A 24646-nucleotide genomic window follows, 5' to 3' on the forward strand; every position below is an offset into this window, starting at 1 on the left:
GTTAGGTGAAATTATAATCGGATAGTAATTCTTTATAACAGTTTAACATACATAACACGATCTAAAAGAATTTATAAATAACAGAATAAAAAAACAGCGTATTTTTAAACAATGCGCAAAACAAAAGCATAGACCCTAGGCGTGAAATCGAGTTTGAATTTCTAAAACGCTTTGATGTACCATCCGAACACAAAATTGTTAAGTAAACAGTCCGTCTGCCGTTTTTTCTGCTTGTGTCAATACCCCATGTTTCAGAGTATAACCCCAGGCTCCAGTGCTTAAATTCTAACCGGTGATACGAGTGATCTATAGTATATAGTATTAGTACATATATAAACAGGATTATATATTATATAAACAAGATTCTTTTGTTATTGTTTCATATCTAAGCAATGTATGATTATCGCTATGTTAAAATATTTTCAATGTTTGTTATGTCTTTGTTAGAATATATTATACAATAGCAATTATATTTTTAGCATAAAAATTTTATATAATCGATTAGCATATTGTTAAGGAAGCATTATTCTATCAGAGAAACTGAAAATTTTTCTCAAAGAAACATGGGTATGAAACGACAAAAAAAATTTAGATCCTATATATATATACTTTATATGTTATTAGCCGAAATTATAAATATAAAAAAAATCATAAAGCTCTTTCAATGTTTAGGACTCAACCAAGAGTTCATGCATCAGACGGACTATTTCATGAATTAACAGATAGAACTAGATTAACAGAAAAACTAATTAATAACTAAATAACCCATAACCTAATCGGAACCCGTCTAAGTAATAATTAATATCCAAATAGCATTAAGAACTTTTACGTTTAAAGTACTTGCCTATTAGTTCTAACTAATAAAGGAAAAGATCGATAATTTTATATTGTAATTACTTTCAAGAATTAAATTGGTATTTCTTACCAGCTTGTAAACAGTATTTCATTGATCCTATTATTGTTCTGGAAGTACCAAATTCCACGGATCTATACTAAGCCGCAACTAACTCGCAACTAATATTACTGTTTAATGAAATAGTTTAACTGTACTCATGAATAAAATATATTTGTACACAAGTTACTGTAGAGGAAATGCATGCGACGTTGTATACTGCTCGCTACCCTTAGGGACTATCAATTTGACCGTGGGATCCCCTTTTATAAATTCCCCAAAACATAAGGAACATTGCCATAGTAAAGATATTATAACAATTTTATTGGTCGTAAAAAACCCAGTAAAAGATGTTGGGGAAGTTAGATTTATTCGTATTTAACGTATTCTAAAATGAATAATATCTACCGTTTCCTCTTTGATTATATTTGTACGTAACTGTAAAATTGGGATTTCCGTTATTTGCAAAAGAACATATTATTATGATAAATGATTTTCACATATATTAGTTCTTTATTTAGAAACATCTATGAATACCATCAATTATAAATAAGGGCAAGTCCTTATAGTTTTTTTTTTGTTCTTAATAATTAACAGTGTAATGAATGGTACCTTCGCCTATAGTAATGATATACAGTGGCGTAGCACCAGTAAAGAAGAAATTTAATCATAGTAAATTAACTAGGAATTAACAAAAAATATTCTATCTAGCAGAGTATATGGTGGGCTATAAGGATTAACGTCTGTACTATTAATGTCTGTACTATAACAATCTCTCTTTTTACATTTACTATCTAGGTAGTTAAAAATGTTGCCACTTTTATTTTTTAGAATTTAAGAAATAAATCTTTATATTTAAGAAATAAAACTATATGATACATTGTTATTTAAAACAACACAAAAGTACTTGATAAAATATAATAAACGAATTTGATAAATATATTATACGTCAAACTTCTTGACTAACTTTTATAATATTTATAATATCAGTGATTTGGTGTAGAGGAGCTAGCGAGTAAACTACAAAGCACAAATGTAAACGGTATTTTACTGCGCCAGACATAGTTGTTGCAAACCGCTCTCCATAAATGTGTGGTCACTGGAAATGAACGCTAAACGTGTTAATTCACTTTAAGTACCTATATGTATATTATTAATAACATCCAAAAAGAGTTTATCTCTACTTTATTAAATCAATATTTTGACAAAATAGCTAAACTTTTTAAAATAACTTTCAACAAAAATCACTTTCGATAAATTTGTGTCATAAAATCACTTTCAGGTTTATTTTATTTATAATATTATATTTATACACAATTAAAATTTTAACCGTCCATTTAATAACTTCTCAAATTGTGTTTTGATATTTATAATACATTACAAACTCTAACACTCCTGAGAATCGAGTCGTTGTTTCTCTCGTCTGTTAATATTTTATTATTTTTAGGTCCTAAACAAAATAACGCTTAAATCACATAGTTAAACGTACTTATGCGTTTGAAATTTGTACTTGCTCAGATTGTAACTTAGAATTATTACATAAATGTATCATGTATGTATATAATATATAAAATCTATCTAAAGCAACTAATTTAAATTTAATATCATTATGTAACTTGCTTACGGTCACTTCTAAATAACTCTGTTCGTTGGTCGAACAGTTCAACATCTGCAAGATACAATAGTCGCCAGCGTCACAAACGTAGACTTGAATGTTTGTTTACTAAAACCATTGTAGAACTAACTGAACCACTTGCAACTTAAACGCACTGGTCACTTTGCTTACTGTTACAGAAACTGCAAGACTGAAATAATAAAGCCACAATTTGATCCGACAATTTTGGTTTATTATAAAGAGAACACACAGATAAGGAATGACTGAATTATTTATTCATAATGGAGAAGAATGAAGAATGGTAAGATAGAGTAATAAATATAGTATAGTAAAAAGTAATTACATTTATTTTCTAGTAAGTTTTTCTAAAATAATTTGTTAAGTATTTATTATGCCTTAACAACTAAGTCATCATATCAACATAATCATTATATATCACATTAGGTATGGTTTGTAAATGATTAAAAATTGTGTCTCACAAAAAAACCGACTTCAATTGTAATAACAATTGTAAAAATTAAACTATTTTTATAAGACTAATTTGTAAATATATTTCTTTAAATAAAAAAAAGAAAGTTCCAAATCAATTTAAAACTAACCGAATTATGAAACAACAATCATAAAAAAATGTGAATGAATTAAGGACCGCCTTCTTCCAATAAACACAATATTATATGAAAGTTTATCAAATGAAAAACATATTTCAATAATCTACTCTTATAGTTAAGCTATTTACAAGTATGAAAGACCGCTACCAAATAATAGCAAATGGCTTAGGCAAAAAAAAAAAAACATTACAAAAGGGAAGTGCTTTAAATCTAAACGGCTTCCCATGTACGTAACATAAAATAAAATATAACGGCGGGTAAGTATCCACACCTACAAATTTTCTTAGAAATATTTCCACGTAATAATAGGGGATCGAGCGTCTTTGCAGGTCATTTTCGTCGGATATGATGGCCGAACGATTTCAATATGCGGCATATTTCAAATATCTTCATGGTGCTGCGTTCTTTGACGATCGCAGTACTGAGACCACGATCAATTAAATTATTCGAATAAAATATTAAATTGAATTCCATTCTTTATTGTCACTTATCCTCAAGACTGTGATTAAATTTTTCGAAGCCTTCCAATTTTAGGAAGCGAGACTGAATAGTACCTACTAAGAATTATTTTCTAAGAAATAATATCTACAATGACTTATTTAATATATAAATACTACATATTTTCCACAGCTTTACCTATATGAACATTGTATCTCCCGTAAGAATTTCTGGAAATCCCTTAATGCTCGCATACATGAGGTATATAAGGATATAAGAAAAGATAATAATAAATTGAATATTTCTGTCTGACGCCTTCTGTATGTTGACCAGTTCTTAGTTTCCTTCATAAGGCTTTTTATTTGTCCAGTGAGACACAATTAATAAAATTATTATTTACTTATAACATTCTTAATTTATAATTTACCTGATGTAATTTCTATAATAATTTTAATCCTTAGATAAACTTCGAAACCAGACTAATGCACCTCTGATAACTGTACTAGATAACGTTGATTCATTGATCCTGCTTGACCTAAAAAAAGATTAGTTTACTGTGTACATTAATCCACAGATACATGCCACTTCATTTACTTTTATTTCCATTTTTGTGCGGTGGAGGTTACGAACAACAATTATATACATTATATATTTAATTGAAAGTGTTCATTACGAGGCTTTTGTTAGAAAATAATAATAATTTCAATTGTATAACATAAAATAAATTTTGAAAGACTTCTTTCAAAAATTTATTAAACACAATTACATTATTTTAAGATAGACGAGTATAGCTCAAAATACTTGTATAACTTCCCTTTCAATACAAAGATCTTGTGTTGTTTTCAAGTAGAAATTTACTATAGCAATAAAAGCGACATAAAATATATGTATAATTATAAATTTGGTTTAATAATATTCATTAAATACGTGTAATTCTTAAACAAAATACAACTATAGCTTTCAATAATATCGTTATACAAATTTGTCTGACTTTAAATGAATGAAAACTTTATATTTTGAATATTATTTTCAAATTACTGTTATTTTAAAACCCTTGTACGTGTAAAAACAGTATACATGAATATGCTATACTATGTCTATGCAATATGCTAAAAATATAATAATTACTGTAAACTACGGAACCTATGAGTAATTCCTATAAGCTCTATAAACATCAATAACCGTCAAAAATACATCGTAATATGACTCCTATTTTCTGTAAGCTCTCTTCTTTCTTAAAAACAATTTTCTCGTTATGTAAAAATAAATTTTCCTGAAAAAAAACTGATTACATTTGCAAAGCAAGTGGTTACCCACAATGAGTTTATTTATCCTTGCTGAACTGTGCAACATCTGCTTTTTTTTTACTTAATTAGACACCTGGCTATTTAAAGTGAGACCCCTTTGTCCCATTAGTAGGCTAATTGGAACAAGGCTGCGTAACTAGAAGATATTTTTAATTAAGTTTTTTTTTACGTCAAGCCAAATATTTTCTCTTCACAAGTAAATTTTGCTTCGCAAAAAAAAAAAACAGCTACTTAAATTGAGACAAGTAATCTTATTGTTCTTTTTAGGATTCCGTGGCAAAAAGATACAAAGGAACACTTATGGTGCGATTTTGTCCGTCAGTCCGTCCGTCTGTCACAGAGCTATATCTGAGCAACTTGTCCATTTAAAATTTTGGGATAGCCATGAATATTATTAGCACACATATATTGCAATAGAAATAATAAAAAAAAAATTCCATGCTAAGAAGTCCGTAAAAAGGTATTAAAAATTTCAAAATGGGCCTTTTAGTCCAAGTACCGTCTCGTATAAAAGGTCTTCATTTATATATTTTCAAAGTAACTTTTGTTCATATTTATACCGTATAGTTTTTGACTTATGATCTTAAATTATCACATTTTAGATGAAAAAATAAACATTTCCTCCCTTATCTCCGAAGTTTGTGAACCGAAAAATCTAAAATAATTACAGTTTATAAAGGTATACGTAAATACTAGAAAATAAAAAAAATCTAAATAGTTCCGTTTTTGAGAAATTGTCAAAAAATCTAAAAACAAATTCAGTTTTGGATTCCAATTTTTAACGACAATTATGTGCGAAAATTACGATTTGCAGTATCGACTATATTAATTATTAAATATCTATAAAAAATATATCATATAATAGATGGATATAAAGGTAATTTTATCATATACGTATGTACGGAATACTCAGCTTGCAAAAATAAAATCACACCTGTCCGGTTATAATTTTAAAATGAATAAAAGTTACTAATGAATGACGAGATATTTTGTACGCGCATATTAGGTTCTACACTAATATTATGAATGGAAAAATTCATAAGGTATATTAATCATGCTTAAATGGCTAAACGGATTTCATTAAAATAGAAGTTACTTTATATTACTAATGCACGCGGAAAAAACATCAGGAAATAGGTAGTTTAAAATATTTTAGTTTATATCGCAAAATTACCGGTAAACAGCAAAGTTCATCGTCCGTGAAGTTCTTCTATGCAGAATAAAAGCCTGCATAGAAGAACTTCACGGATGATCACCTAATCGATAGTCGGACCAAGTAACCGCCGTTACGGGACTGTCAATTGCAGCTGACCTTCGAGAAGCTGAAGACCGTGCAAAATGGAAAAACATCATAAGAGAGGCAACAGACACCTTTCAAGGACACGACCTTCAGTAATGAAGAGGACGAAGAGAGAGAGAAGAACTTCAATCATCTCAAAATGAACAGGGGTTCAATACAAAAATAAACACAATCGATTGCAAAGAGTATTACCAAAACTTGTTCAGAATTGACGACGTATATATTGTAATAACGTGTATGTGTATATTGTATTTGAATCATGTTATATTGTAATTTTATTATGTTTGGTCAATTTTTATGTCTTTACTTACCTATATTCACGGCAATTTAAGTCTTTGAAGTGATATCGAAAGTTATTGTTCAGTGCTGATAAATACTAATTGAAAGTTTAAATAAAGAGCCTGAGGAAAATTTATTTCCTCTTTAAGATATTCAGTAGATATTTACTTAGAATTTTTATCAATCGTATTTATAAAGAAGTAACAATGAAGCATTTCTATTGTAATCACCTATTTTACGTTTTCATAAAAATCACAAGATAGATTTAATGTACTGAAACGTACTTTGGATATTACAAAATAAATTCCTAATGTCTAATAGAAATTTATGTAATTGATAATGTTTTATAGGAATTTTCAAAACTGAGTTAATTTAACGAAAATTCTTTTTAAAGCACTATAAGGCTAGAAATTCATTATGCAGATTCTAATAGAGAAACGTATCTAGAATAATAAATATTATTTTAAAAACTCGCGATAATATATTTAACATTACAAAGTGGCTTGGCGAGGCTTAGTTGCCAGAATCAACTGGTATTAAAATAACTGAATTCCGTAATTTTGATGTTGAATGCTCACGTCAGAGTTCCAAACTCCAATCGATTTGCCTCTTGATGATGCCGTATTTGGAGGCGAAACACGTGTCACAGGAGCTCCCTAATGATAGCGGAATGAAACAAATTAGTACTGATTGCTTGGTACGGGGAATTTAATCCAAATCTACATAATATATAAAAAAAGACTATATATAAAAGTCTAATCTACATAACTGACTGGCTAATCAACATACAACCAATTCAGGTAAGCTTAAATCATGATCTTTTTTCCAGCAGTTAGTAGTTATTATAAAAAAAAAAACTAAGAATGATTTTGTTGATTAATTTTCATTTTATTTTTTTATATCACGAAGATAGCAAATAAACGACTGCAACATTAGGAGTGTCACGTGAGAGTTGTCGATCATGAAGAATCTTAATATACCCTTTTTAAAAAACACCATACTGTGGTATCCAGAGAAAATCTCGGCAGGAAACACATTCTACAGCCTGAGCGTTTACGGTCGAAATTTCCTTTGAAACCACACTGTACATGACTATTTTGATTCAAGCGTATGAGAATGAATTCCCTGTCGATGGCGAGCAGTGCGATGACAAAAGGTTATATAATTGTTATCATTATTATGTATATATATATATATATATATATATATATATATATATATAGAATAGAATAGAATATCTTTATTTCCTTTAACAAAATTAGCCTATGGTACAATATAGCTATGACCCCACACTAGGCAAAGCCTGTCTTGTGGAAGGCAAAGCAAGTAATTTTACATTTATGGTGCGGCGAACAGGGATAATTTAATTATATAATGTTTCATGTGAGTTTGGGTACACGAGTGTGTGTGTGTGTGTATATATATATATGTGTGTGTGTGTGTGTGTGTGTGTGTGTGTGTGTGTGTGTGTGTGTGTGTGTGTGTGTGTGTGTGTGTGTGTGTGTGTGTGTGTGTGTGTGTGTGTGTATGTGTGTAAGCATGTGCATATGTATATAGATGAAGGTAGTGAATATACAGTTCCGTCCCATACATTAAACTGCGCTTTTTAAATTTTTTTCTGTATCTTCGTAGGACCAAGACATCAATAATCCATGAATGACTCTCCTTGCAGTTGATAATCGGCTATCTTTTATGTCAGTAAGCCTTGTGATGTGATTGTAAATTCGTGTAAAGAGATATTTTCTGAAACGCTGTGCAAAAGTTGTTCTTACGTCTGTAACAGGGAGTTTGTAAATTCGTTTCGATAACATGTCATTATATGTAGGGAGATTCATTGCATATTTATGCATGTGTACAGTCGCTCGCAAGATGAATAATTTACGAACACTTAGTACCTGAGCTTCCTCATATAATTTTTTCGTATCATAACGCCGCGGTTTTCTCAGTGATACTTTTAAGACAGCGCGCTGAGCTCGCTCTAGGGCTATTAGGTTTGACTTCGCAATACCACCCCAGGCCAGCAGACAATAATTAAGGATGGATTGACACAAAGCTAAATACACCAATTTGACAGTAGGACCATCGGTAACACCCCGCAATAATTTCATAGTATATATTAATTTGCGGACCCGTTTAGTTGTTATTGATATGTGATTCTTGAAGTTTAGATTTTCATCTAATACAATACCGAGATACCTTAACGAGCGAACCTTCTCAATTTGATTACAACTACAATTTGTAGAGAGATTACCACCAGAAAGAGAGCAGCCATTAGCATGAACCCTAAGAGCAATCAGTGTAGGAGGACGAGATGCAGCTGTTTTATGAAAACACATGAATTGTGTTTTTGAAGCATTTAGTGTAAGGAGGTTGTGATTTAGCCACTTGTATACTCGCTGAAGACCAGCTTCCGTCAAGTATTGTGCTTCCTGCCACGATTGACCGTGAAAAATCAAAGCTGTATCATCTGCGTAACATATTATATCACAATTCTGCAGCTGGGCGTTTAAAATATCGTTAATATATAAAATAAACAAGACAGGACCCAGTATACTTCCCTGAGGAACACCAAAGGATACACAGTTAAGATCGCTCCTCTGATCTCCTATTTTTACACATTGGCTTCTTTGTGACAAATAACTATTGAACCAATTTAAGGGCAAACCACGAATACCGTAACTCTCGATCCTTAGAAGTATTGGAACTGAAACCGTATCGAATGCCTTGGCAAGATCAAGAAAGACACCAATACAGCATTTCCCCTCATCCAGATGATCGACAACAGTATCCGTCAGAAGTGTCACAGCATCTTCAGTTGACTTACCCTGACGAAATCCGAACTGATTGTTGTTTAAAATTTTATTTTCCTGTAGAAACCTAACTAGCCGCTTGTAGATGATACGCTCTAGAAGTTTGGAAAACGCGGGCAAGAGTGAAATCGGACGATAATTGCTGGGGTCATCTTTAGTTCCACCTTTATGTATAGGAACTACTACAGCTATTTTCCAGATCTGAGGGAAAAATCCTGACAATATACTGCGATTAAATATTGATGCCAGCGGGCTCGCAATAAAATTACCAATGTTTTTTAAAATATTATTGTTAAGACCATCAGATATATATATATATATTAAATAAAGGTTGAATAATTTCTATTTTTGTCTAATAGTTAACTGGTATATAATCACATACGGTATTAAGCTCACCATTTGTATAAACTTTAATAAAGAATAAATAAATTCAACTAAATAATAACTATCGTGAGGCAAATAAATAATCGTTAAAGATTTGAGAAATAATTGAGCTGACTTACTTTAATAAAGAAATTATAACAAAAGAAGAAATAATAAATAACAACTACCTCATAATGATATACATAGAGTTATTTAGTTATTTATCTACGCCGATGACATTTAAATAAAGAATTCCTTACTATAATAAATAAATATTGAGAAAATGCACGATATATATTATAAACACGTTACAAGCGCTGGATTGTAAATTTGATGGTGCATTGGATATAACAAGTCCAATCGTTATTTATCACACGCCATGCTTTCTTCCTGCGTAAAAGCGTTTATTAATTCAAATGAGCGAGCAGATCAATTACCATAGTTAGTAAACGCTTCTCGACAACCATAAATTGAAGGGTGGACCGCATAGTAATTAGTCTGATTGACACTGCATGCCGGCGCCTTTGATTTACATAGTCACTGAAACTTCAATAATTGTAACTTTTTGTTTGAATTTGAACTTTAGTGGTACTTAGAGGAAATGCAGTACTTTATGAGTGAATACAATAATAGAAGTGACTGACTATTTAGCAGGAGAGATAGCAGCAATGTTCGATATCGTAGAACATTACTGCTATCTATCCTTGCTCTAATTTATCGTAGAACTTTTACTGATTGAATGAATTGAACAAAATAATTTTAATCAACTATTTAATGAAATTGGAGTCAATGGATGCAAGTGACTCAGGACCGTTCTTTACGGAAATCTATGGGGGAGGCTTATGTCCAGCTGTGGACGAATAATGGCTAAAATGATGATGATGATTCAGTGACATGAACTTCTGCTAAATAACACCTAGTGCAGTAAAATACATTTGCTACACAGTGTTCGCTATGTTTCATAAGAATTCTACGCATGATGATCATGCGGTTGCTTGACTGATGAAGCATTTCCAATTTATAGAAGACTGCAGTTAATTAACCATACCTACTTGTATTATCAGAGCGATACGTGATACGTCTAATATTTCAAGAGATCTACTCGTATAACAACAGTACATTGCAATAATGCGAGCAGTATACATACTAATATTATATATGTGAAAATAAGTTTGTTTGTTTGTCACCTTCTAGCACCCTGACGGCTTAACCAATCACTATAAAATTTGGTATACACGTACTACATAAGATAGAGAAGAATATGAGTTATTTTTTTTTCGGTCATTAAATACATCCCAGTTACGCAGACGAAGTCGTGAATAAAAGCTAGTACATAGAATAAATTATGTATCATGTTTTCAGTTAGTATTTTTTACATCCTAAGGTTAATTTAATCTAATCCTAAGGTTGTCTGGAAGACATTGCTTAACGATGAGGCCGCCTTTTGTATCACTTCTTATTAATTATAAAAATAATATAAATATACGTTAAAAAATATACACAAAATTATTTCAAAACAACATTTTTTAGTGTTAGGGATGGCACCTAGGATATATAATAAAATAACAGACATAGATGACATAAAATAATATAAAAAAATATACTATTTTATGATCCTTGAAGATAAATGTAATAAAGTTCCATAATTATATTTTTTTACTATAAATGTGACATTGCTGATTTTTCTTTTTATATAATATAATTTTTTTCTTATGTAATTGTAAATTTCTATACCTCGATAGATGGGGTTGATCATAGAGGACTTATATTGTTTTTACCATCCATTGTTACCTATGTATCACAAAATAAATAAATAAATACTCATTATTATTTTTTTACTTGGTGCAATAAAGTGTAAAATAAATAAAAAAATATTTTTATATCCTTTCAACAATGTCATTATAAACGTAATTCGTTTATAATAACATTCTTCTTGTGTTCTTTATATACAATTCAAATATCAGTAGATCAGAAGCCTTCGGTAATATTTTAAGTTATGTAAATATATAGTTTCCGAGCGAAGTGCAAACACAAAAGCTCCCATGAGATTGGATTGTCCCAAACGTACCCGACCTTAGACGTTAGATAAGATTAGTAGGACCTTTGAAGAACGTAATAAAGGGTAAATAACATACAGAGGGTAACCAATATTAGTTAAATATGCTTTGAAATCTCGGATCTTACAATTTAATAACGAAATCTGTGAAAATAACAACCATTGTAACGGATGACGAGCATCGTCTTTGTAACATTAATAACAATTTGTTTAGTAACACTATCTTATTTATTAGACATAGATAATATAGATACCGATTCGATATGTATATATTGAATTCCTTTAGTCAATGATAGCAGAAAAAAGGCAATCCTCATTTCGATATAGCACATATCAGTCGAATATCTATTTTCGAATATGTTAAAAGTCTGTTATCCAAACATTTTTTTTTTTTAAACATTCTTTTAACATATTCGTTATTGGACCAGTTTATAGATATTGTAACTAAAATTCGTCGTAAAAAATTGTCCTAAGTTACTTATATCTATCGTCTCCCGACATTTTCTATGTTTCTTTCAAAGAAGTGGTAGTCGTCTACATAATTTTTTTCTGTAAAGGATCAACTATTTAATAGTTTTATTTGCCGTTATTGTTATCGGTTATACAAACAATATTCTAAGCATCCCTTCCATAGTTTGCATGAAAGTAACATTAAAAACAAATGTGAGTTAATTATTTATAAAGCTTATATTATTTTTAAAGCTTATGATCATTTGTTAACGATATATATATATATATATATATATATATATATATATATATATATATATATATATATATATATATATATATATATATAAATTTTCCGTTATAACGGAAAATTTTGTGATAGCATATATATATATAATATAATAATAATATAATATAATAATTATATTTAAAAAAAAAATATTAATTGAAACATGTAAAAATATTTTATTCTTCTTTTTTTTGTAATTTATACTACAAAATACTATTTGGACATATTTTTTCTCTTGGAAGTGTTTTCTTAATTTACAATTTTGTTAATAAATTTAAGAACGAAATTAAGAACACGAAACAAATTAATATGGGCACAAACATAAAAAGGTTGAATAGTACTATAGTATAAAAATACTATAGTATAATATAAAATAGTAAATAACAATGATAAAAGTCAAGCGTTTTAGTAATACTGTGAACATATTATAAATATTATATCGTGTAATTTTTTTATATACATATGTATACTCATATTTTGTACTTTCAATGTTTTTTTAGTTCATTTTAACGTCAAAGTAATATCAAACGAGTACCTTAATATAACTATGTTTTCATTCAATGTCGCAAATACTTGTATTGAAAGTCTAAGGTTAACAACCCAAGTCACTAATAAGATCCTTCAATAGTCCGTATTCCTCTGTAGTTTATTTGTCGTTGTTTATTTTTTCTATATCGGTTCTCCGTATTTCGTTGTTTATCAAAAGAAACTGATTGTTGCCACCTCAAATAAATCTTTATAAGCATAAATTATTTAATTTAAGAAAATTGTACAACAATTTTAATGATTTCCGTTTCAAGCCAATGATGTAATTTATTATCATACTAACCGTTTTCTGACTATGTAGTTCCCGTATATAATTCCCATTGGAACTCTTCATGAATCTGATTTTATATTATTGTATATTATACACTTAGATGATAATTACATAACTAATACCTTCATAAAGTAAGTTTTAGCCACATCAACTGGTCGGTTATTTTATAGCATTTTATATGTGATTCTATATATTGATATAACTTTTTTATTTATGAACCGATTAAAATAAAACATACACTAAATGTTAAGTGGAGCAAACCGCAACACATTAGTATAAACCCTATTCAAATCGGTTAATCCGTTTCTGAGATTAGCGTGCACAAACCTATAAAAACAGACAAACAGACAAAAAATTCTAAAAATCATTGTTTTGGGTTCTATTGCGTACATAAAGCCCCTCTGTAATATTTTTTTTTATACATCTTCCATGTACAGACAGCGATCAGTTACGACTTTATTATATGTATTGATAGATATTTATTATGAAACCATATTACTGCATTATGTACTCAGGCATTTGGAACCCTTGGATTTGTGTTGTGACAATCACAGCAACAAAATTGTATACAGGCCATCAAAATGTTCTATAACTCCTTCGTTCACAATAAATTACAAAGTTATACAATTATCTGGAATCCAGATAAGTAAAAAAATATACACATGGTGAAGAAAATGTAAAGAAAATTTATAAGGTGGCTGTATCAAAAACAGTATGGATAATATTCTACGTATCCCACTATATACCACAGTAAGTTCTTATTTGGCATGGTAGAATATAACTCACTTGATGTGAAATGGAAATTAGCTTGTACTAAATGTATTTTAAAAGCATTAAGTATTTTAAATTTCAAGTGTATAAATATAATTAGAGCATCCTGGCATCAATATCTATCGAGCGCCTTCTAACTATGCTTGAGCACGTTAAAGGAACTTTTTCCATGTACCATTGAGAAGAATAGAGTTTGTCTGACTGGCATTGACTCCGCTTAAAGTTGTCATGAGCCAGTATCTAGACTTGAATACATTAATTTGTAAACTTGTTAAATTTCGCAGAATGGCAATAAATTATTTATTATTTATTGTCCAATAATAAAATTTTACTATGTTTCTAATATTGTGAGTGCTAAAGAAGCAAATTGAGAAATTGTCAAGTCTTTTTAGTGGGGGAAAGGGATTGTTAGCAATGGAGTTTGACAGCCGCATTCCTAGCAATATGCCCTATGTGACTTCCACGTGGTTCCCCCTGGAAACCATCGTGAACAATTCTCGTTGAATTTGTGACAATGGGCCAACTCACCTGTTTCATCCTCGTCTATCATCCTTCACTGGTGCTCTATCAGCGTATACCGATTGCGCGGGTGGGGTCACTATTTTATTATCACCTATAAAAAAAAGTATTTTTTAGTTGATAAATAAATAAATTAAATTTAAAATTGTCTTAGTAATTTAAATAATAATAAATAAAATGTGCTAACTTATCTAATGCGAAAAAGAAAGTATCCCAGTTTGATGAGTAATATATTAGATAATATTAGAATTACAATAAATATATTTGTTTGATGGCATATGGCAAATAGGGATTTATCAAATAATACAAATCTCATTAAATATAGAATATATAGCTAAAACAGACTACCTATACTACAGAGAACAAAGCAATTACTGTTACTGTATGAAAAACAACGATTTTCTGTTGCAATAGCATATATACCGCCATCGCGTGTTTCAATTCTATCGTACACTCGATTTTAGACCAAAGCGACATCATGCGACACATTGTCAACGAAATATTTTTATATTAACGAAATAGGGAAAATGGGCATATCTTGTAGAAAATATACCGTCGCGTTGGCTGATGAGCAAGATTAATGAAGCAGAAAGACTTTGATCGATCGTGGTTTTACCTAATAAATGTCCCGAGATTCCTTTGGGAACAACAAATCCCCATGCTAAATCAAATGCTCTTGTAATGGATTTGTCAACTGCGTTACCACAATCTATTGCCTTATCATTATCATCAATAAATGTTTCCATCTTCTATATTAATTGAATATTTTACGTTGGGGAAATGCTACAAAAATACTGCGCTTCTACAAATATAAATATATTTTAACTGTCTTCGAAAGTTGTATTAACAATAAGTGTACGTACCCGTGTGACGTTTCTAATTTTATATAAGTACATATTATTGCCATGTGATCCCGACATAAAATAGACCACCCATTCCTTTCCCGTGGGTATACATAATCAAAGTCAGACGGTTACTAAACCGCCAGCCAAGATTGGCAACTACTGGCAAAATCCTTCTTTTAGGGCAGGCCTATAATCAGCAGTGAACAGCAGACGGCTGATATCATACTTACTTATAGGAGACAAACTATGTTCTTTTATCTAAAAAATAAAAAAGAACAGTTTATGATAGTGCCAATTTTCTTAATAGTTTATGTTGATCTTATAATGCTGTTTTAGAAATACATTTAATCTAAATGTCATTATTATTTTACGTAAATGTAGAGTATAATTGCTAAACCTGATAATTATGTAAGTACATAACATGTTGATTAATATCTAGTAGTAATAGCATTATATCTGTATCTACAATTGCTAGACTATATTCACTGAAGGTATATATAATTTCATATAAGCTTATAAGTACATGGAATAAATGTAATAAAATTTAGTCTATATCCCTTAGTCATATAATATTTCATGTATAGCTAAAATATGTAGCTCATAAAAATCTTTGTGCCATCTAAGTGGGGTACTTGATTGAGTTTTTATCAGCATTTCGGTATATCAGACGAATCTTCTATCTGCCTATGTAGAATACTATTCGTTGTAGAAAAACAAACGCAGATCTATTTTTTTTTCGTTGATGGAACGAACTTTTATTGTATTGTTTCTTTTTTAATTAATCTGTGTCTCTTTTGAAGTAATATCAAAAAGAAGATGGTTTTCAACTTTGTATTTTATTTCATATACATTAAGCAATGTTTTGGCATTTTTTAAGGATTTCACATAATTAATTAAAATTCATTTTGTAATTGATAGAGTGTAAACTCTAGAAAGAAGTAATTCTATGTTATGTCTACATTTATTTCATCACAACAAAAGGCGGTACTTTTGTGGTCCTAAATGTATTATTCTATTATATCATTGAAATAGTCATAAAACTCGTGCGCATATGATGCTCACGTAAAATCCCTGGTATAGCAAACGTTCGTAGGCTACAGGAACCACCAGGCGTATTGTATTCCTGTTTAACGTCCTTGTACAAAAAAAATATCAGTGTCTAATCAGTAGAACAATATACATTTTTGGAGCTTTATATTAGTCTAAAGCTCATGTAAATCAAACTTTACTCAACTCGTACATCCTGGACTGTTTAGTTGATCCGTAAACGTGGAATGTTTATCATGCTTGACAAAGACGCAAAATACGCTATCCAAACGAATATGTAAGTACAAACCCTTTGAGGAAATAGGCTTTCGACGAATCGACTCACCGTGACATTGAGACAATAATACCGTCCACTGTCGTTACGTAATTTATATGGTGTCAGTGGTTGAATGAATATACATATCAATATATCTATGTTTTTTTTTTTATTTGGAATGCAACGTTAGGTCATGTTGTTTGTTCGCGTGACAATCCCCGATATACTCGAGTTAATTACATATAAATATCATAAATGTGAACACACACTACAAAAGAAAAGTAGCAACTAATAGTATAGTGAATTAAAAAATAATCACCAAATAAATTACAATGATTCTTTAAATTTCTAAAAATTAAGTGACCGAAATAACATTACTATAATTAACTTTATTTAATAAATATTATAAAAACGAAAGATATGATTATTTTTTATTTGTTTATAATGGATATACTAAAGAAAATATTCAACGGATTTTAAAAATTCTTATTCCTAATGAAAGATATATTATCAACCAATAATATAGACTATATCTACATATATTGTTTTAGAAAATTCTTTACACCCGTGCGAAGCAAGATCGAATTGCTACTAATTAATAATTCTGCAGTTTTTATAGTTCACATATACATCACATACATTGACTTAATTGATTTGCAATTTTTTTTTTATTACAATATTCTCTTTATTCCTACAAACTAATTTGATCCCTTTATTGAACTAATTCCATAATGTATCGTATCGTATCCCTTGTGCTCATGAGACTGCAGAACTAAGCATACCTACCTAATTAATTAGTTATGCAAATCCGATAGTCTGTAGTGAACTTCTGATAGTGTTTATGTTTGTGATTAAGTCCAATGGAAAGCTGTCCATTTTCAAGTGACTTCAAAAAGAAGAAGGTTATAAATTGGGCTATATATTTTTTATGTTATAACTTCCCTTGTATTTATTATAACTTCGTTAGTTATAAACCGATTTAAGAAAATATTTTTTATCTGAAACGGTGTACTTACAGATTATTTCAATAGAAATTCTATCAAAACGAGTTTAATATTTAAGTAAATCAAAGTAATCGATTTTGCCGCAAATAAAATTGGTTTCTTCTGTGGAATACGATCTGAAAATATACTAGTAACTAATTTTAAATTGTACCTATTATGTTAATATTACCTATAAATATTATGATGTCAACGGCCTATCTGTTTGATTTGTTTATTTATTTATTTCTTCTTTAACAATTGTCAACTACATAATCTACAAAATTTAATTTAGAAAAATCTATTATAGGCCATACTAAAATGATTGTTAATTTTATTTGCAAAACATTATGGTTTTTTTTTTAATAAATAAATAAATACCTACTGATACGATATTTATAACTTATATACGTATCAGGGTTATTTAAAATCAATATTAAGCTTCTAATGTTAAATATACATTAATCGTTAGTAGTAGTAACTTTAAATCGATCGGCGTATATCTGTTGAAATAAACTCTGAGTAGATCCATATTAGACTCTGTAATCTCAGTACTTTGTCTGTATAATATTGCTTTTAGCATTAAGGCCGCCTTTGTAATTATTAATATTTGTATTTTTCATCATATTCGTATCAGCCGTTAAAGGTCGACTGCTGAACATAGGCCTCCCCCATAAGCGGATTTTTGCCAATAGCTGCCACGAATGGAAGGCGGTTTAGCAACCGCAGTTACGCTTTCGGATATATTTTAAGAGGAATGCTGCTACCCATCCTTCGGCTTTTAAATACCGTTAGTCGTCTCTTACGATACCCATGGAAAATAAAGGGGTGGTCCTTTCTATGGTGATCAAAGTGTCTCTTCCTATATCTAAACGACAAATACGTACATTTTCTATTTTCTTCACTATGTTGCTGACGTTTCTATGCTACAGAACTTAATTAGTAGATGCTCTTTCTAATCTCAATGAATACTTCGTAGAAATTAGACGGTTGTACAACTAAGTAAATGCAGACAACCCAACCATATAAATGTGCTTCAACTAATTCTTGTGTATACGTACTTTATAAAATAAACTGTATCATGATCATCTGTTTTAATAGTAAATCTTTCTTAATTTATCTATTCAACCTTTTACATATAATATAAGAATACAATGTATAATTAATTATAAAAATATATTTTGTCATGAATAAAAATTAAAAGAAATAAACACTTTCTTCCTAATGGAAAGGGTATGCGTGGAATTGATTTATTCGAAGCACCTAAATATGAAAGTTCATATCCAGACGTCATATATTTTTTTATTTATTTATAATGTAAATTGAGTGATACATCACAAGTAGGTTACTACCAAATGCATAATTTGATCAAATGCACTCTAATTTCAGTGTAATTATTTGATCTCCAATTATATATGTTAAGTTTATTTTATATCAATTTCAGCCAGCCAGTTTTTAAATACCTAAAGAGAATTCTCAATTCAAAATATTTTTATACGTTACGCGATAATTTCTCAAATTATGAACCGATTTTGATTAACCTTTATTGTAATTTATAATGTTAATATACATCTGACTTTATTGATCTGTTTTATAACTACAATATCCATATATACGTTGAAAATTTGTTGAGTTCAAATTGAAGAGCAGATCGATGTTCAGAAGTTCGAGAGCACTGCTTCAATGTCAACCATGGCAATTCATAACAACTGGGAGAATTAAACCTGCAATATACTAGATATATACCTATAGCACAAAATTTTATTGTATTATTAAAAATTTCTAAAGATATTTGAAAGCCTGTTAACCTATACAAGTTAAATGGCTAAACGGATTTAAACTAAATTAGGAACACAGACAGTATGCACACACAAACAAGGATAATTTTTCACAAGCAATACTAAAGGTTATGGCTGATTTTTTATGGTTCACATACTCCACTCCACTTTTAAGAAATAAGAATTTTTAAAAAATAAAAAAAATAAATTAGAAATTCAATTCGTGTGGTCCCGACATAGAATGGGCACCTCTTCCTTTCCCGTGGGTGTCATAAGAGGTGACTAAGGGAACTCAATAGTCGAAGAATGAGTAGCAGTGTCCTTCTTAAAACCAAGCGCTAACTGTGGTTGCCATTCCACCTGCTAAGCGTGGCAACTACTGACAGAATCCCTCAAAGAGAATGCCTATGTTCAGCAGTGGACAGGCAATGGCTGATATGATGATGATTATTATTATTATATGATGAATAATTTATTTTTGATAAAACAAAACAAAACTGATGGTCTGTTTTATCTGAAAATAAATAAAAATAATTATAATAAGAAATTCAATTCGATTGAAGTTTTATACAAGGTCTGCTGTTTATTATTACATAACGTTAATATTAATTTAAACCTACAGTATAATTTATGGTGTTTTAATTTGTTTGTTCATTTATGAGTTCAATGGACGCTGTAGCGAGCAGATATGAAATAAAACTTGCAAATTAATTTCAGAGCAGGTAAACATTCTTGAAAGCAATAAATCCAGTCCGTATACACCTGCGATTACCTGGTGTATACAATTTTAGCAAGTTGAATCCCTTGTTTAGTTTGAGGAAATTATTAATTAAACTTGTTAGATATCGGTTACCTATTTGTCACTACTGTTATGGCAGTTAAGTTATAGCACCTCTTAAAACAAAGTAACTTAGAAATACATTAAACTTTCCAATTAATAAACGCCGTTGGTTAATTGCATTTGAACTTAATATTATAGTTTAAAATTCCTATATTGTTATTATAATATGTCGTAGATATTGATAGAAAACTAAATAACTGTTTTTTTTTTCTATAAATTCAAGGTAATAACGAGAATTCATATACTTCGGGCATAGCTCATATTATATACAACGAATGTTGTCTAGTATCCATAGTACAAGCTCTACATAGTTTAGTACAGATAGACTAATATATTTCCCGTAGTAATTATTTATTCATAAGGGTACAAAAATATTCAACATTTAAAATTGGTCGTTCGCTTACGACGAAAATAATGATATAATTTTTTTTTTCTTTGTCTCTTTTTTATTTTAAATATTATAATTTTCCTGTCAATGTTTTCCTTCTAGTAAATTATCTAATGCTTGTAAATTTTTATAAACAAAAGAAGCAAAAAAATTGTAGATTACGATTATTACAAAATACAAAAAATTGTGTTATTTAAATTACACTTATGCCAACGTTATTGAGGCGCATTCACAAAAACGTGTGTGTTATTGCTGTGCATATATTGATTCAGCAAATTATGAATGCTCTATTGTAACAAGCCGTGCCTCTGTCGTGGTTTTGCGTGTTTCTAATCAATTAACAACACGTCACATGACTTGCGATCCCAACTGCAATGTTTGTGTCGTCTAGCATGGCGTGACATGTGAAAGAGGTCTTACATATATTGTATTTATGGAATATTATATTTCATAACTTTGTCCCGAGTAAATTAGGTTGTAGATTATTATTTTGGTTACTTTATTTATTAAATTAATAACTGTATTGATCAATTGAGAATATGGTACACAAAGCGGACTTAATCCTAATACTAGTACCAAACAAATTTTGAGGATAAACTATATTACGAAGGCGGTATTTATTTATTGAAACAGAAATGATTTTTGCTCACAATGACTTAATGTTACACTCGCTGCTGTTTACTATTGATAGAGATATACAAATTATGATTTTTATGATAAGAGTGAGTGACTACACCAACAAAAATAGTGTTAAAGTGTACTAAAGTCTATTCTTTCACTCTTTACGATCTAATCGGTCGTCTCCTGCGATACATTATCTATATATTCTATATATTCTCATCTTCGTGTATAATATAGTATATCATATATAGCACCCATTCCATACCATATAGTATATCGTATATACCATACCATATCAGCCGTTAAATATCCACCGTTGAACATAGACCCCGCCTTGGAGGGTTTCGCCAATAGTTGCCACGCTTGGCAGGTAGGTTAGTAACAGCAATTAGACTTTAGTGTTGTTTTAAGAGGAACGCTACTCCCTCAACCATTAAATATCTTATATCAAAGTAATTAAAGTATATTAGAGTAAATATATTTGTAAATAAATATGTTAATAAATATATACATGAACTCTCAAAACATTACATTCAACTATTGGACATTAGTGTAAAAAGCGAAAGTTTAAACCTTTGGTTTCAGATCAACCAAACAGAGACTATTTGATATTTTTTTTTAATCAAATACAAAGAAGATATTCTCTTGTTTTTATATTACTTTATCTATTTTAGATATTATAAAAGAGTTATTATTTTAAACCATTTATTTCCCCGTAATAAATATCTTTATAATAATCGTCCTTACTAAGAAAATAAGAAATATTATATTTCCGTGAGACAGAGCATCAAGTTGAAATTTTATAGAATTTTTATTCAAAAAGTATTAAACATACAATTTATCAGACTGGGTAAACTCAGCTATTGGAAAATCCAATTCTGTTCACACAATACGTTCACGATTTTCCAACCTTCCGCATTAAAATTTCTTGATTAAACAAAATAAGAAATTCACAAAAATATTATCACTGAGCCGTTTTTGTAGATTTATTGTAAAATAAAATATCCGTTGCAGGCTGTGTATAAACGCTGTTAAATTTTCCGCCCAAAGTCATGTTTTCGTAATGCGTTTTTAATGTTCTCATATTGCTATAAATCACCATGGCTACCCCTGGTCCAGATAGCTTTAATGGCTTATTAAATTAGTTTATAAAGCTTTAACTGGCAATATACTACCATTTAATAAAAGCGCCGAGGGTATTCTATTGAGCTGAACGATTAAATTCATTACGTAATGAAGGGTATTAAAACTGGCAAGAAAATAATGGTTCCAAGGTTACTTTTTATACCATAAAATATTAATTTAAATATTTTATGGTATAAAAAGTAATCCTTAACTTAAATAAATGTTATTTTAAACATTTATTCCTTTTTTAGTCATTATATACATATATCTTCTCTTTTCATTTAAGAGTTTCCTCTTGTCGGTGCAACTAATTAATGCATCTATATATAACATAAAATTTTAACTTATTCATAAAGCAAGAGTGTGTAAAGATGTTTGGCTGTATGTATGTTTCATACTCAATCACGAATAAAAAGAATGAAATTAAATTTGGTACACGGAGAGGTTGTATCCTAAAACATTTATTTTATAATCTAATGAACATGGACAAAGATGCGGAAAAGAGCTGGTATTATTGTGAAAATAACGAGGAACATTTATTTATTTATTTATAAATTACTCACCACACTTACAATATCCCAAAACGTGTAGTGAGCCATAGGTTTATTTTACAAACTTAAAAATATATAGTGTGAGAAACAGAATTAATAGATGATTCTAAAATTCTAACAATTATTATACACCTATTTGTGAGTAAAATTATATCTTTTTTAATTAAAGGGTTTGAAACAAATATTATTAGCACTTTTCTATTCAGATTCTATATTAATTATTATTAAATTACAATTCTTACTAATATCACAAATGAATAGATTGTTTGTTTGTTACCTCTTGGCACTTTAACGGCACTTCCTACTTGAAATAGACAAAAACATAAGTTAATAACTTTATTTGGCTAATAACTATAACATGGTTGGAGGTCTTGAGTAAGTCATGCTCACTAAAATATCCAGACAGGTAGTAGCATGGTGGACCGGGTTATTGAATTTCCTAAAATATGGTTGAACGCAATGAGGGCTGGCTCATCCGTCATACTCGTGAATGGGTGCTGCCTGACTGGTCTACTGTGGTCACTACAATTGATTTGTTTTAATTATATATATTATTATATATTTTAAATATTATGATCTGATATTGCTTAGTAGTTTGTATGCACATAAATTCGTTGTATATATACTTTATATAACTTTTTTAAATGAAACAGCTGAGTTTTTTGTCCGTTCTTCATGGTTGAAATTGCGTTACGAAAACGCGGTAATGAAAAACATTACTGTTCAAGAATGTTTAAATCTAAGTTTATTTGATTAAAAATATTTCTTTCTTACGTTCTTATATCCCGGTCAATTAATATCCCTGTCACGCAAAAGAAGTCGAAGGTAAAGACTAGTCATCGATAAATCCCAATGGCGATAACTTTGCATGACTGGTTGTGTGATATACTGCTTCCGTACTTCCTTCTGTCAATCCCAGAGACTGTGGTTGTGACTGAACGACAAATGCATGTTTATTATGTTTACTATACTTAGTCGAAATAAATTTATTATAATCACTATAGACATTATTATTGCCGCAACATCTTTCTTATAGTTCACGTAGTATAGATTGTTAAGAATTGGAAAAGTAAATATTTTGTCCGGCGACAACTTTATAAATAGTGAAAAAAAAAAGTTAAATTTGTCGGTAGATTGAGTCCTCGAAAAAGTTATCGTATGGTATACATGCGCAAGTACATTTGTCATAATTATAATTTAAAATTTTGTTCCACAAACAAAAACTCCGACATCGATCTTGGCAAAACCAATTGTTTGATTTAAAAACTAAAGTATTTTTCAAAAAAAATTATAAAATTTCTATGGGATCAACCTTGTATCTATTCAGTTAAAAAAAATCTAAATCTATTTATTGATAACAATGAAGTTATGAGGTAACATACTTTAAAGAATACAACCGAATTGAGAATCTCCTCCTTTTTAAAAATATAATTAGGGTCGTTATCATATCGAAATTATTATTAATATTCGTCGATTCATATCGTATAGTAAATCAAGAGATAAGTCACAAGGATGGCACTATGCTTGGTATCAACTTAGGCAGTTATCAAGTAACCAGTTCTGAAGGTAAGTTCGAATAAGCCAGAAGTTCTAGCTGAAATAGCAGAATCCTCCGACCATCCAACTGTCTTTTACACACTAATAATAAATTAGTATTTTTAAAATAATTTTAACTAGGAGGCAGTTAACAATGAGACTGA

General features: G+C 29.6%; 1 long non-coding RNA gene across 1 annotated transcript in view; it reads right to left on the minus strand.

The window, feature by feature from the left end:
- Window positions 1–14853, minus strand: part of LOC128200294 (uncharacterized) — a 61195-nt gene extending 46342 nt beyond the window's left edge. The window contains exons 1-2 of the long non-coding RNA XR_008252660.1: window positions 14702–14853; window positions 14524–14608 (exon numbers count right to left, since the gene is read on the minus strand). This is a non-coding gene — a long non-coding RNA (uncharacterized LOC128200294). The remainder of the gene's footprint in view (window positions 1–14523; window positions 14609–14701) is intronic.
- Window positions 14854–24646: the final 9793 nt, after the last annotated feature.

Source organism: Galleria mellonella, unplaced genomic scaffold (assembly GCF_026898425.1).
Source record: "Galleria mellonella isolate WM207_F2 unplaced genomic scaffold, CSIRO_AGI_GalMel_v1 utg173, whole genome shotgun sequence".
Taxonomy (NCBI): domain Eukaryota; kingdom Metazoa; phylum Arthropoda; class Insecta; order Lepidoptera; family Pyralidae; genus Galleria; species Galleria mellonella.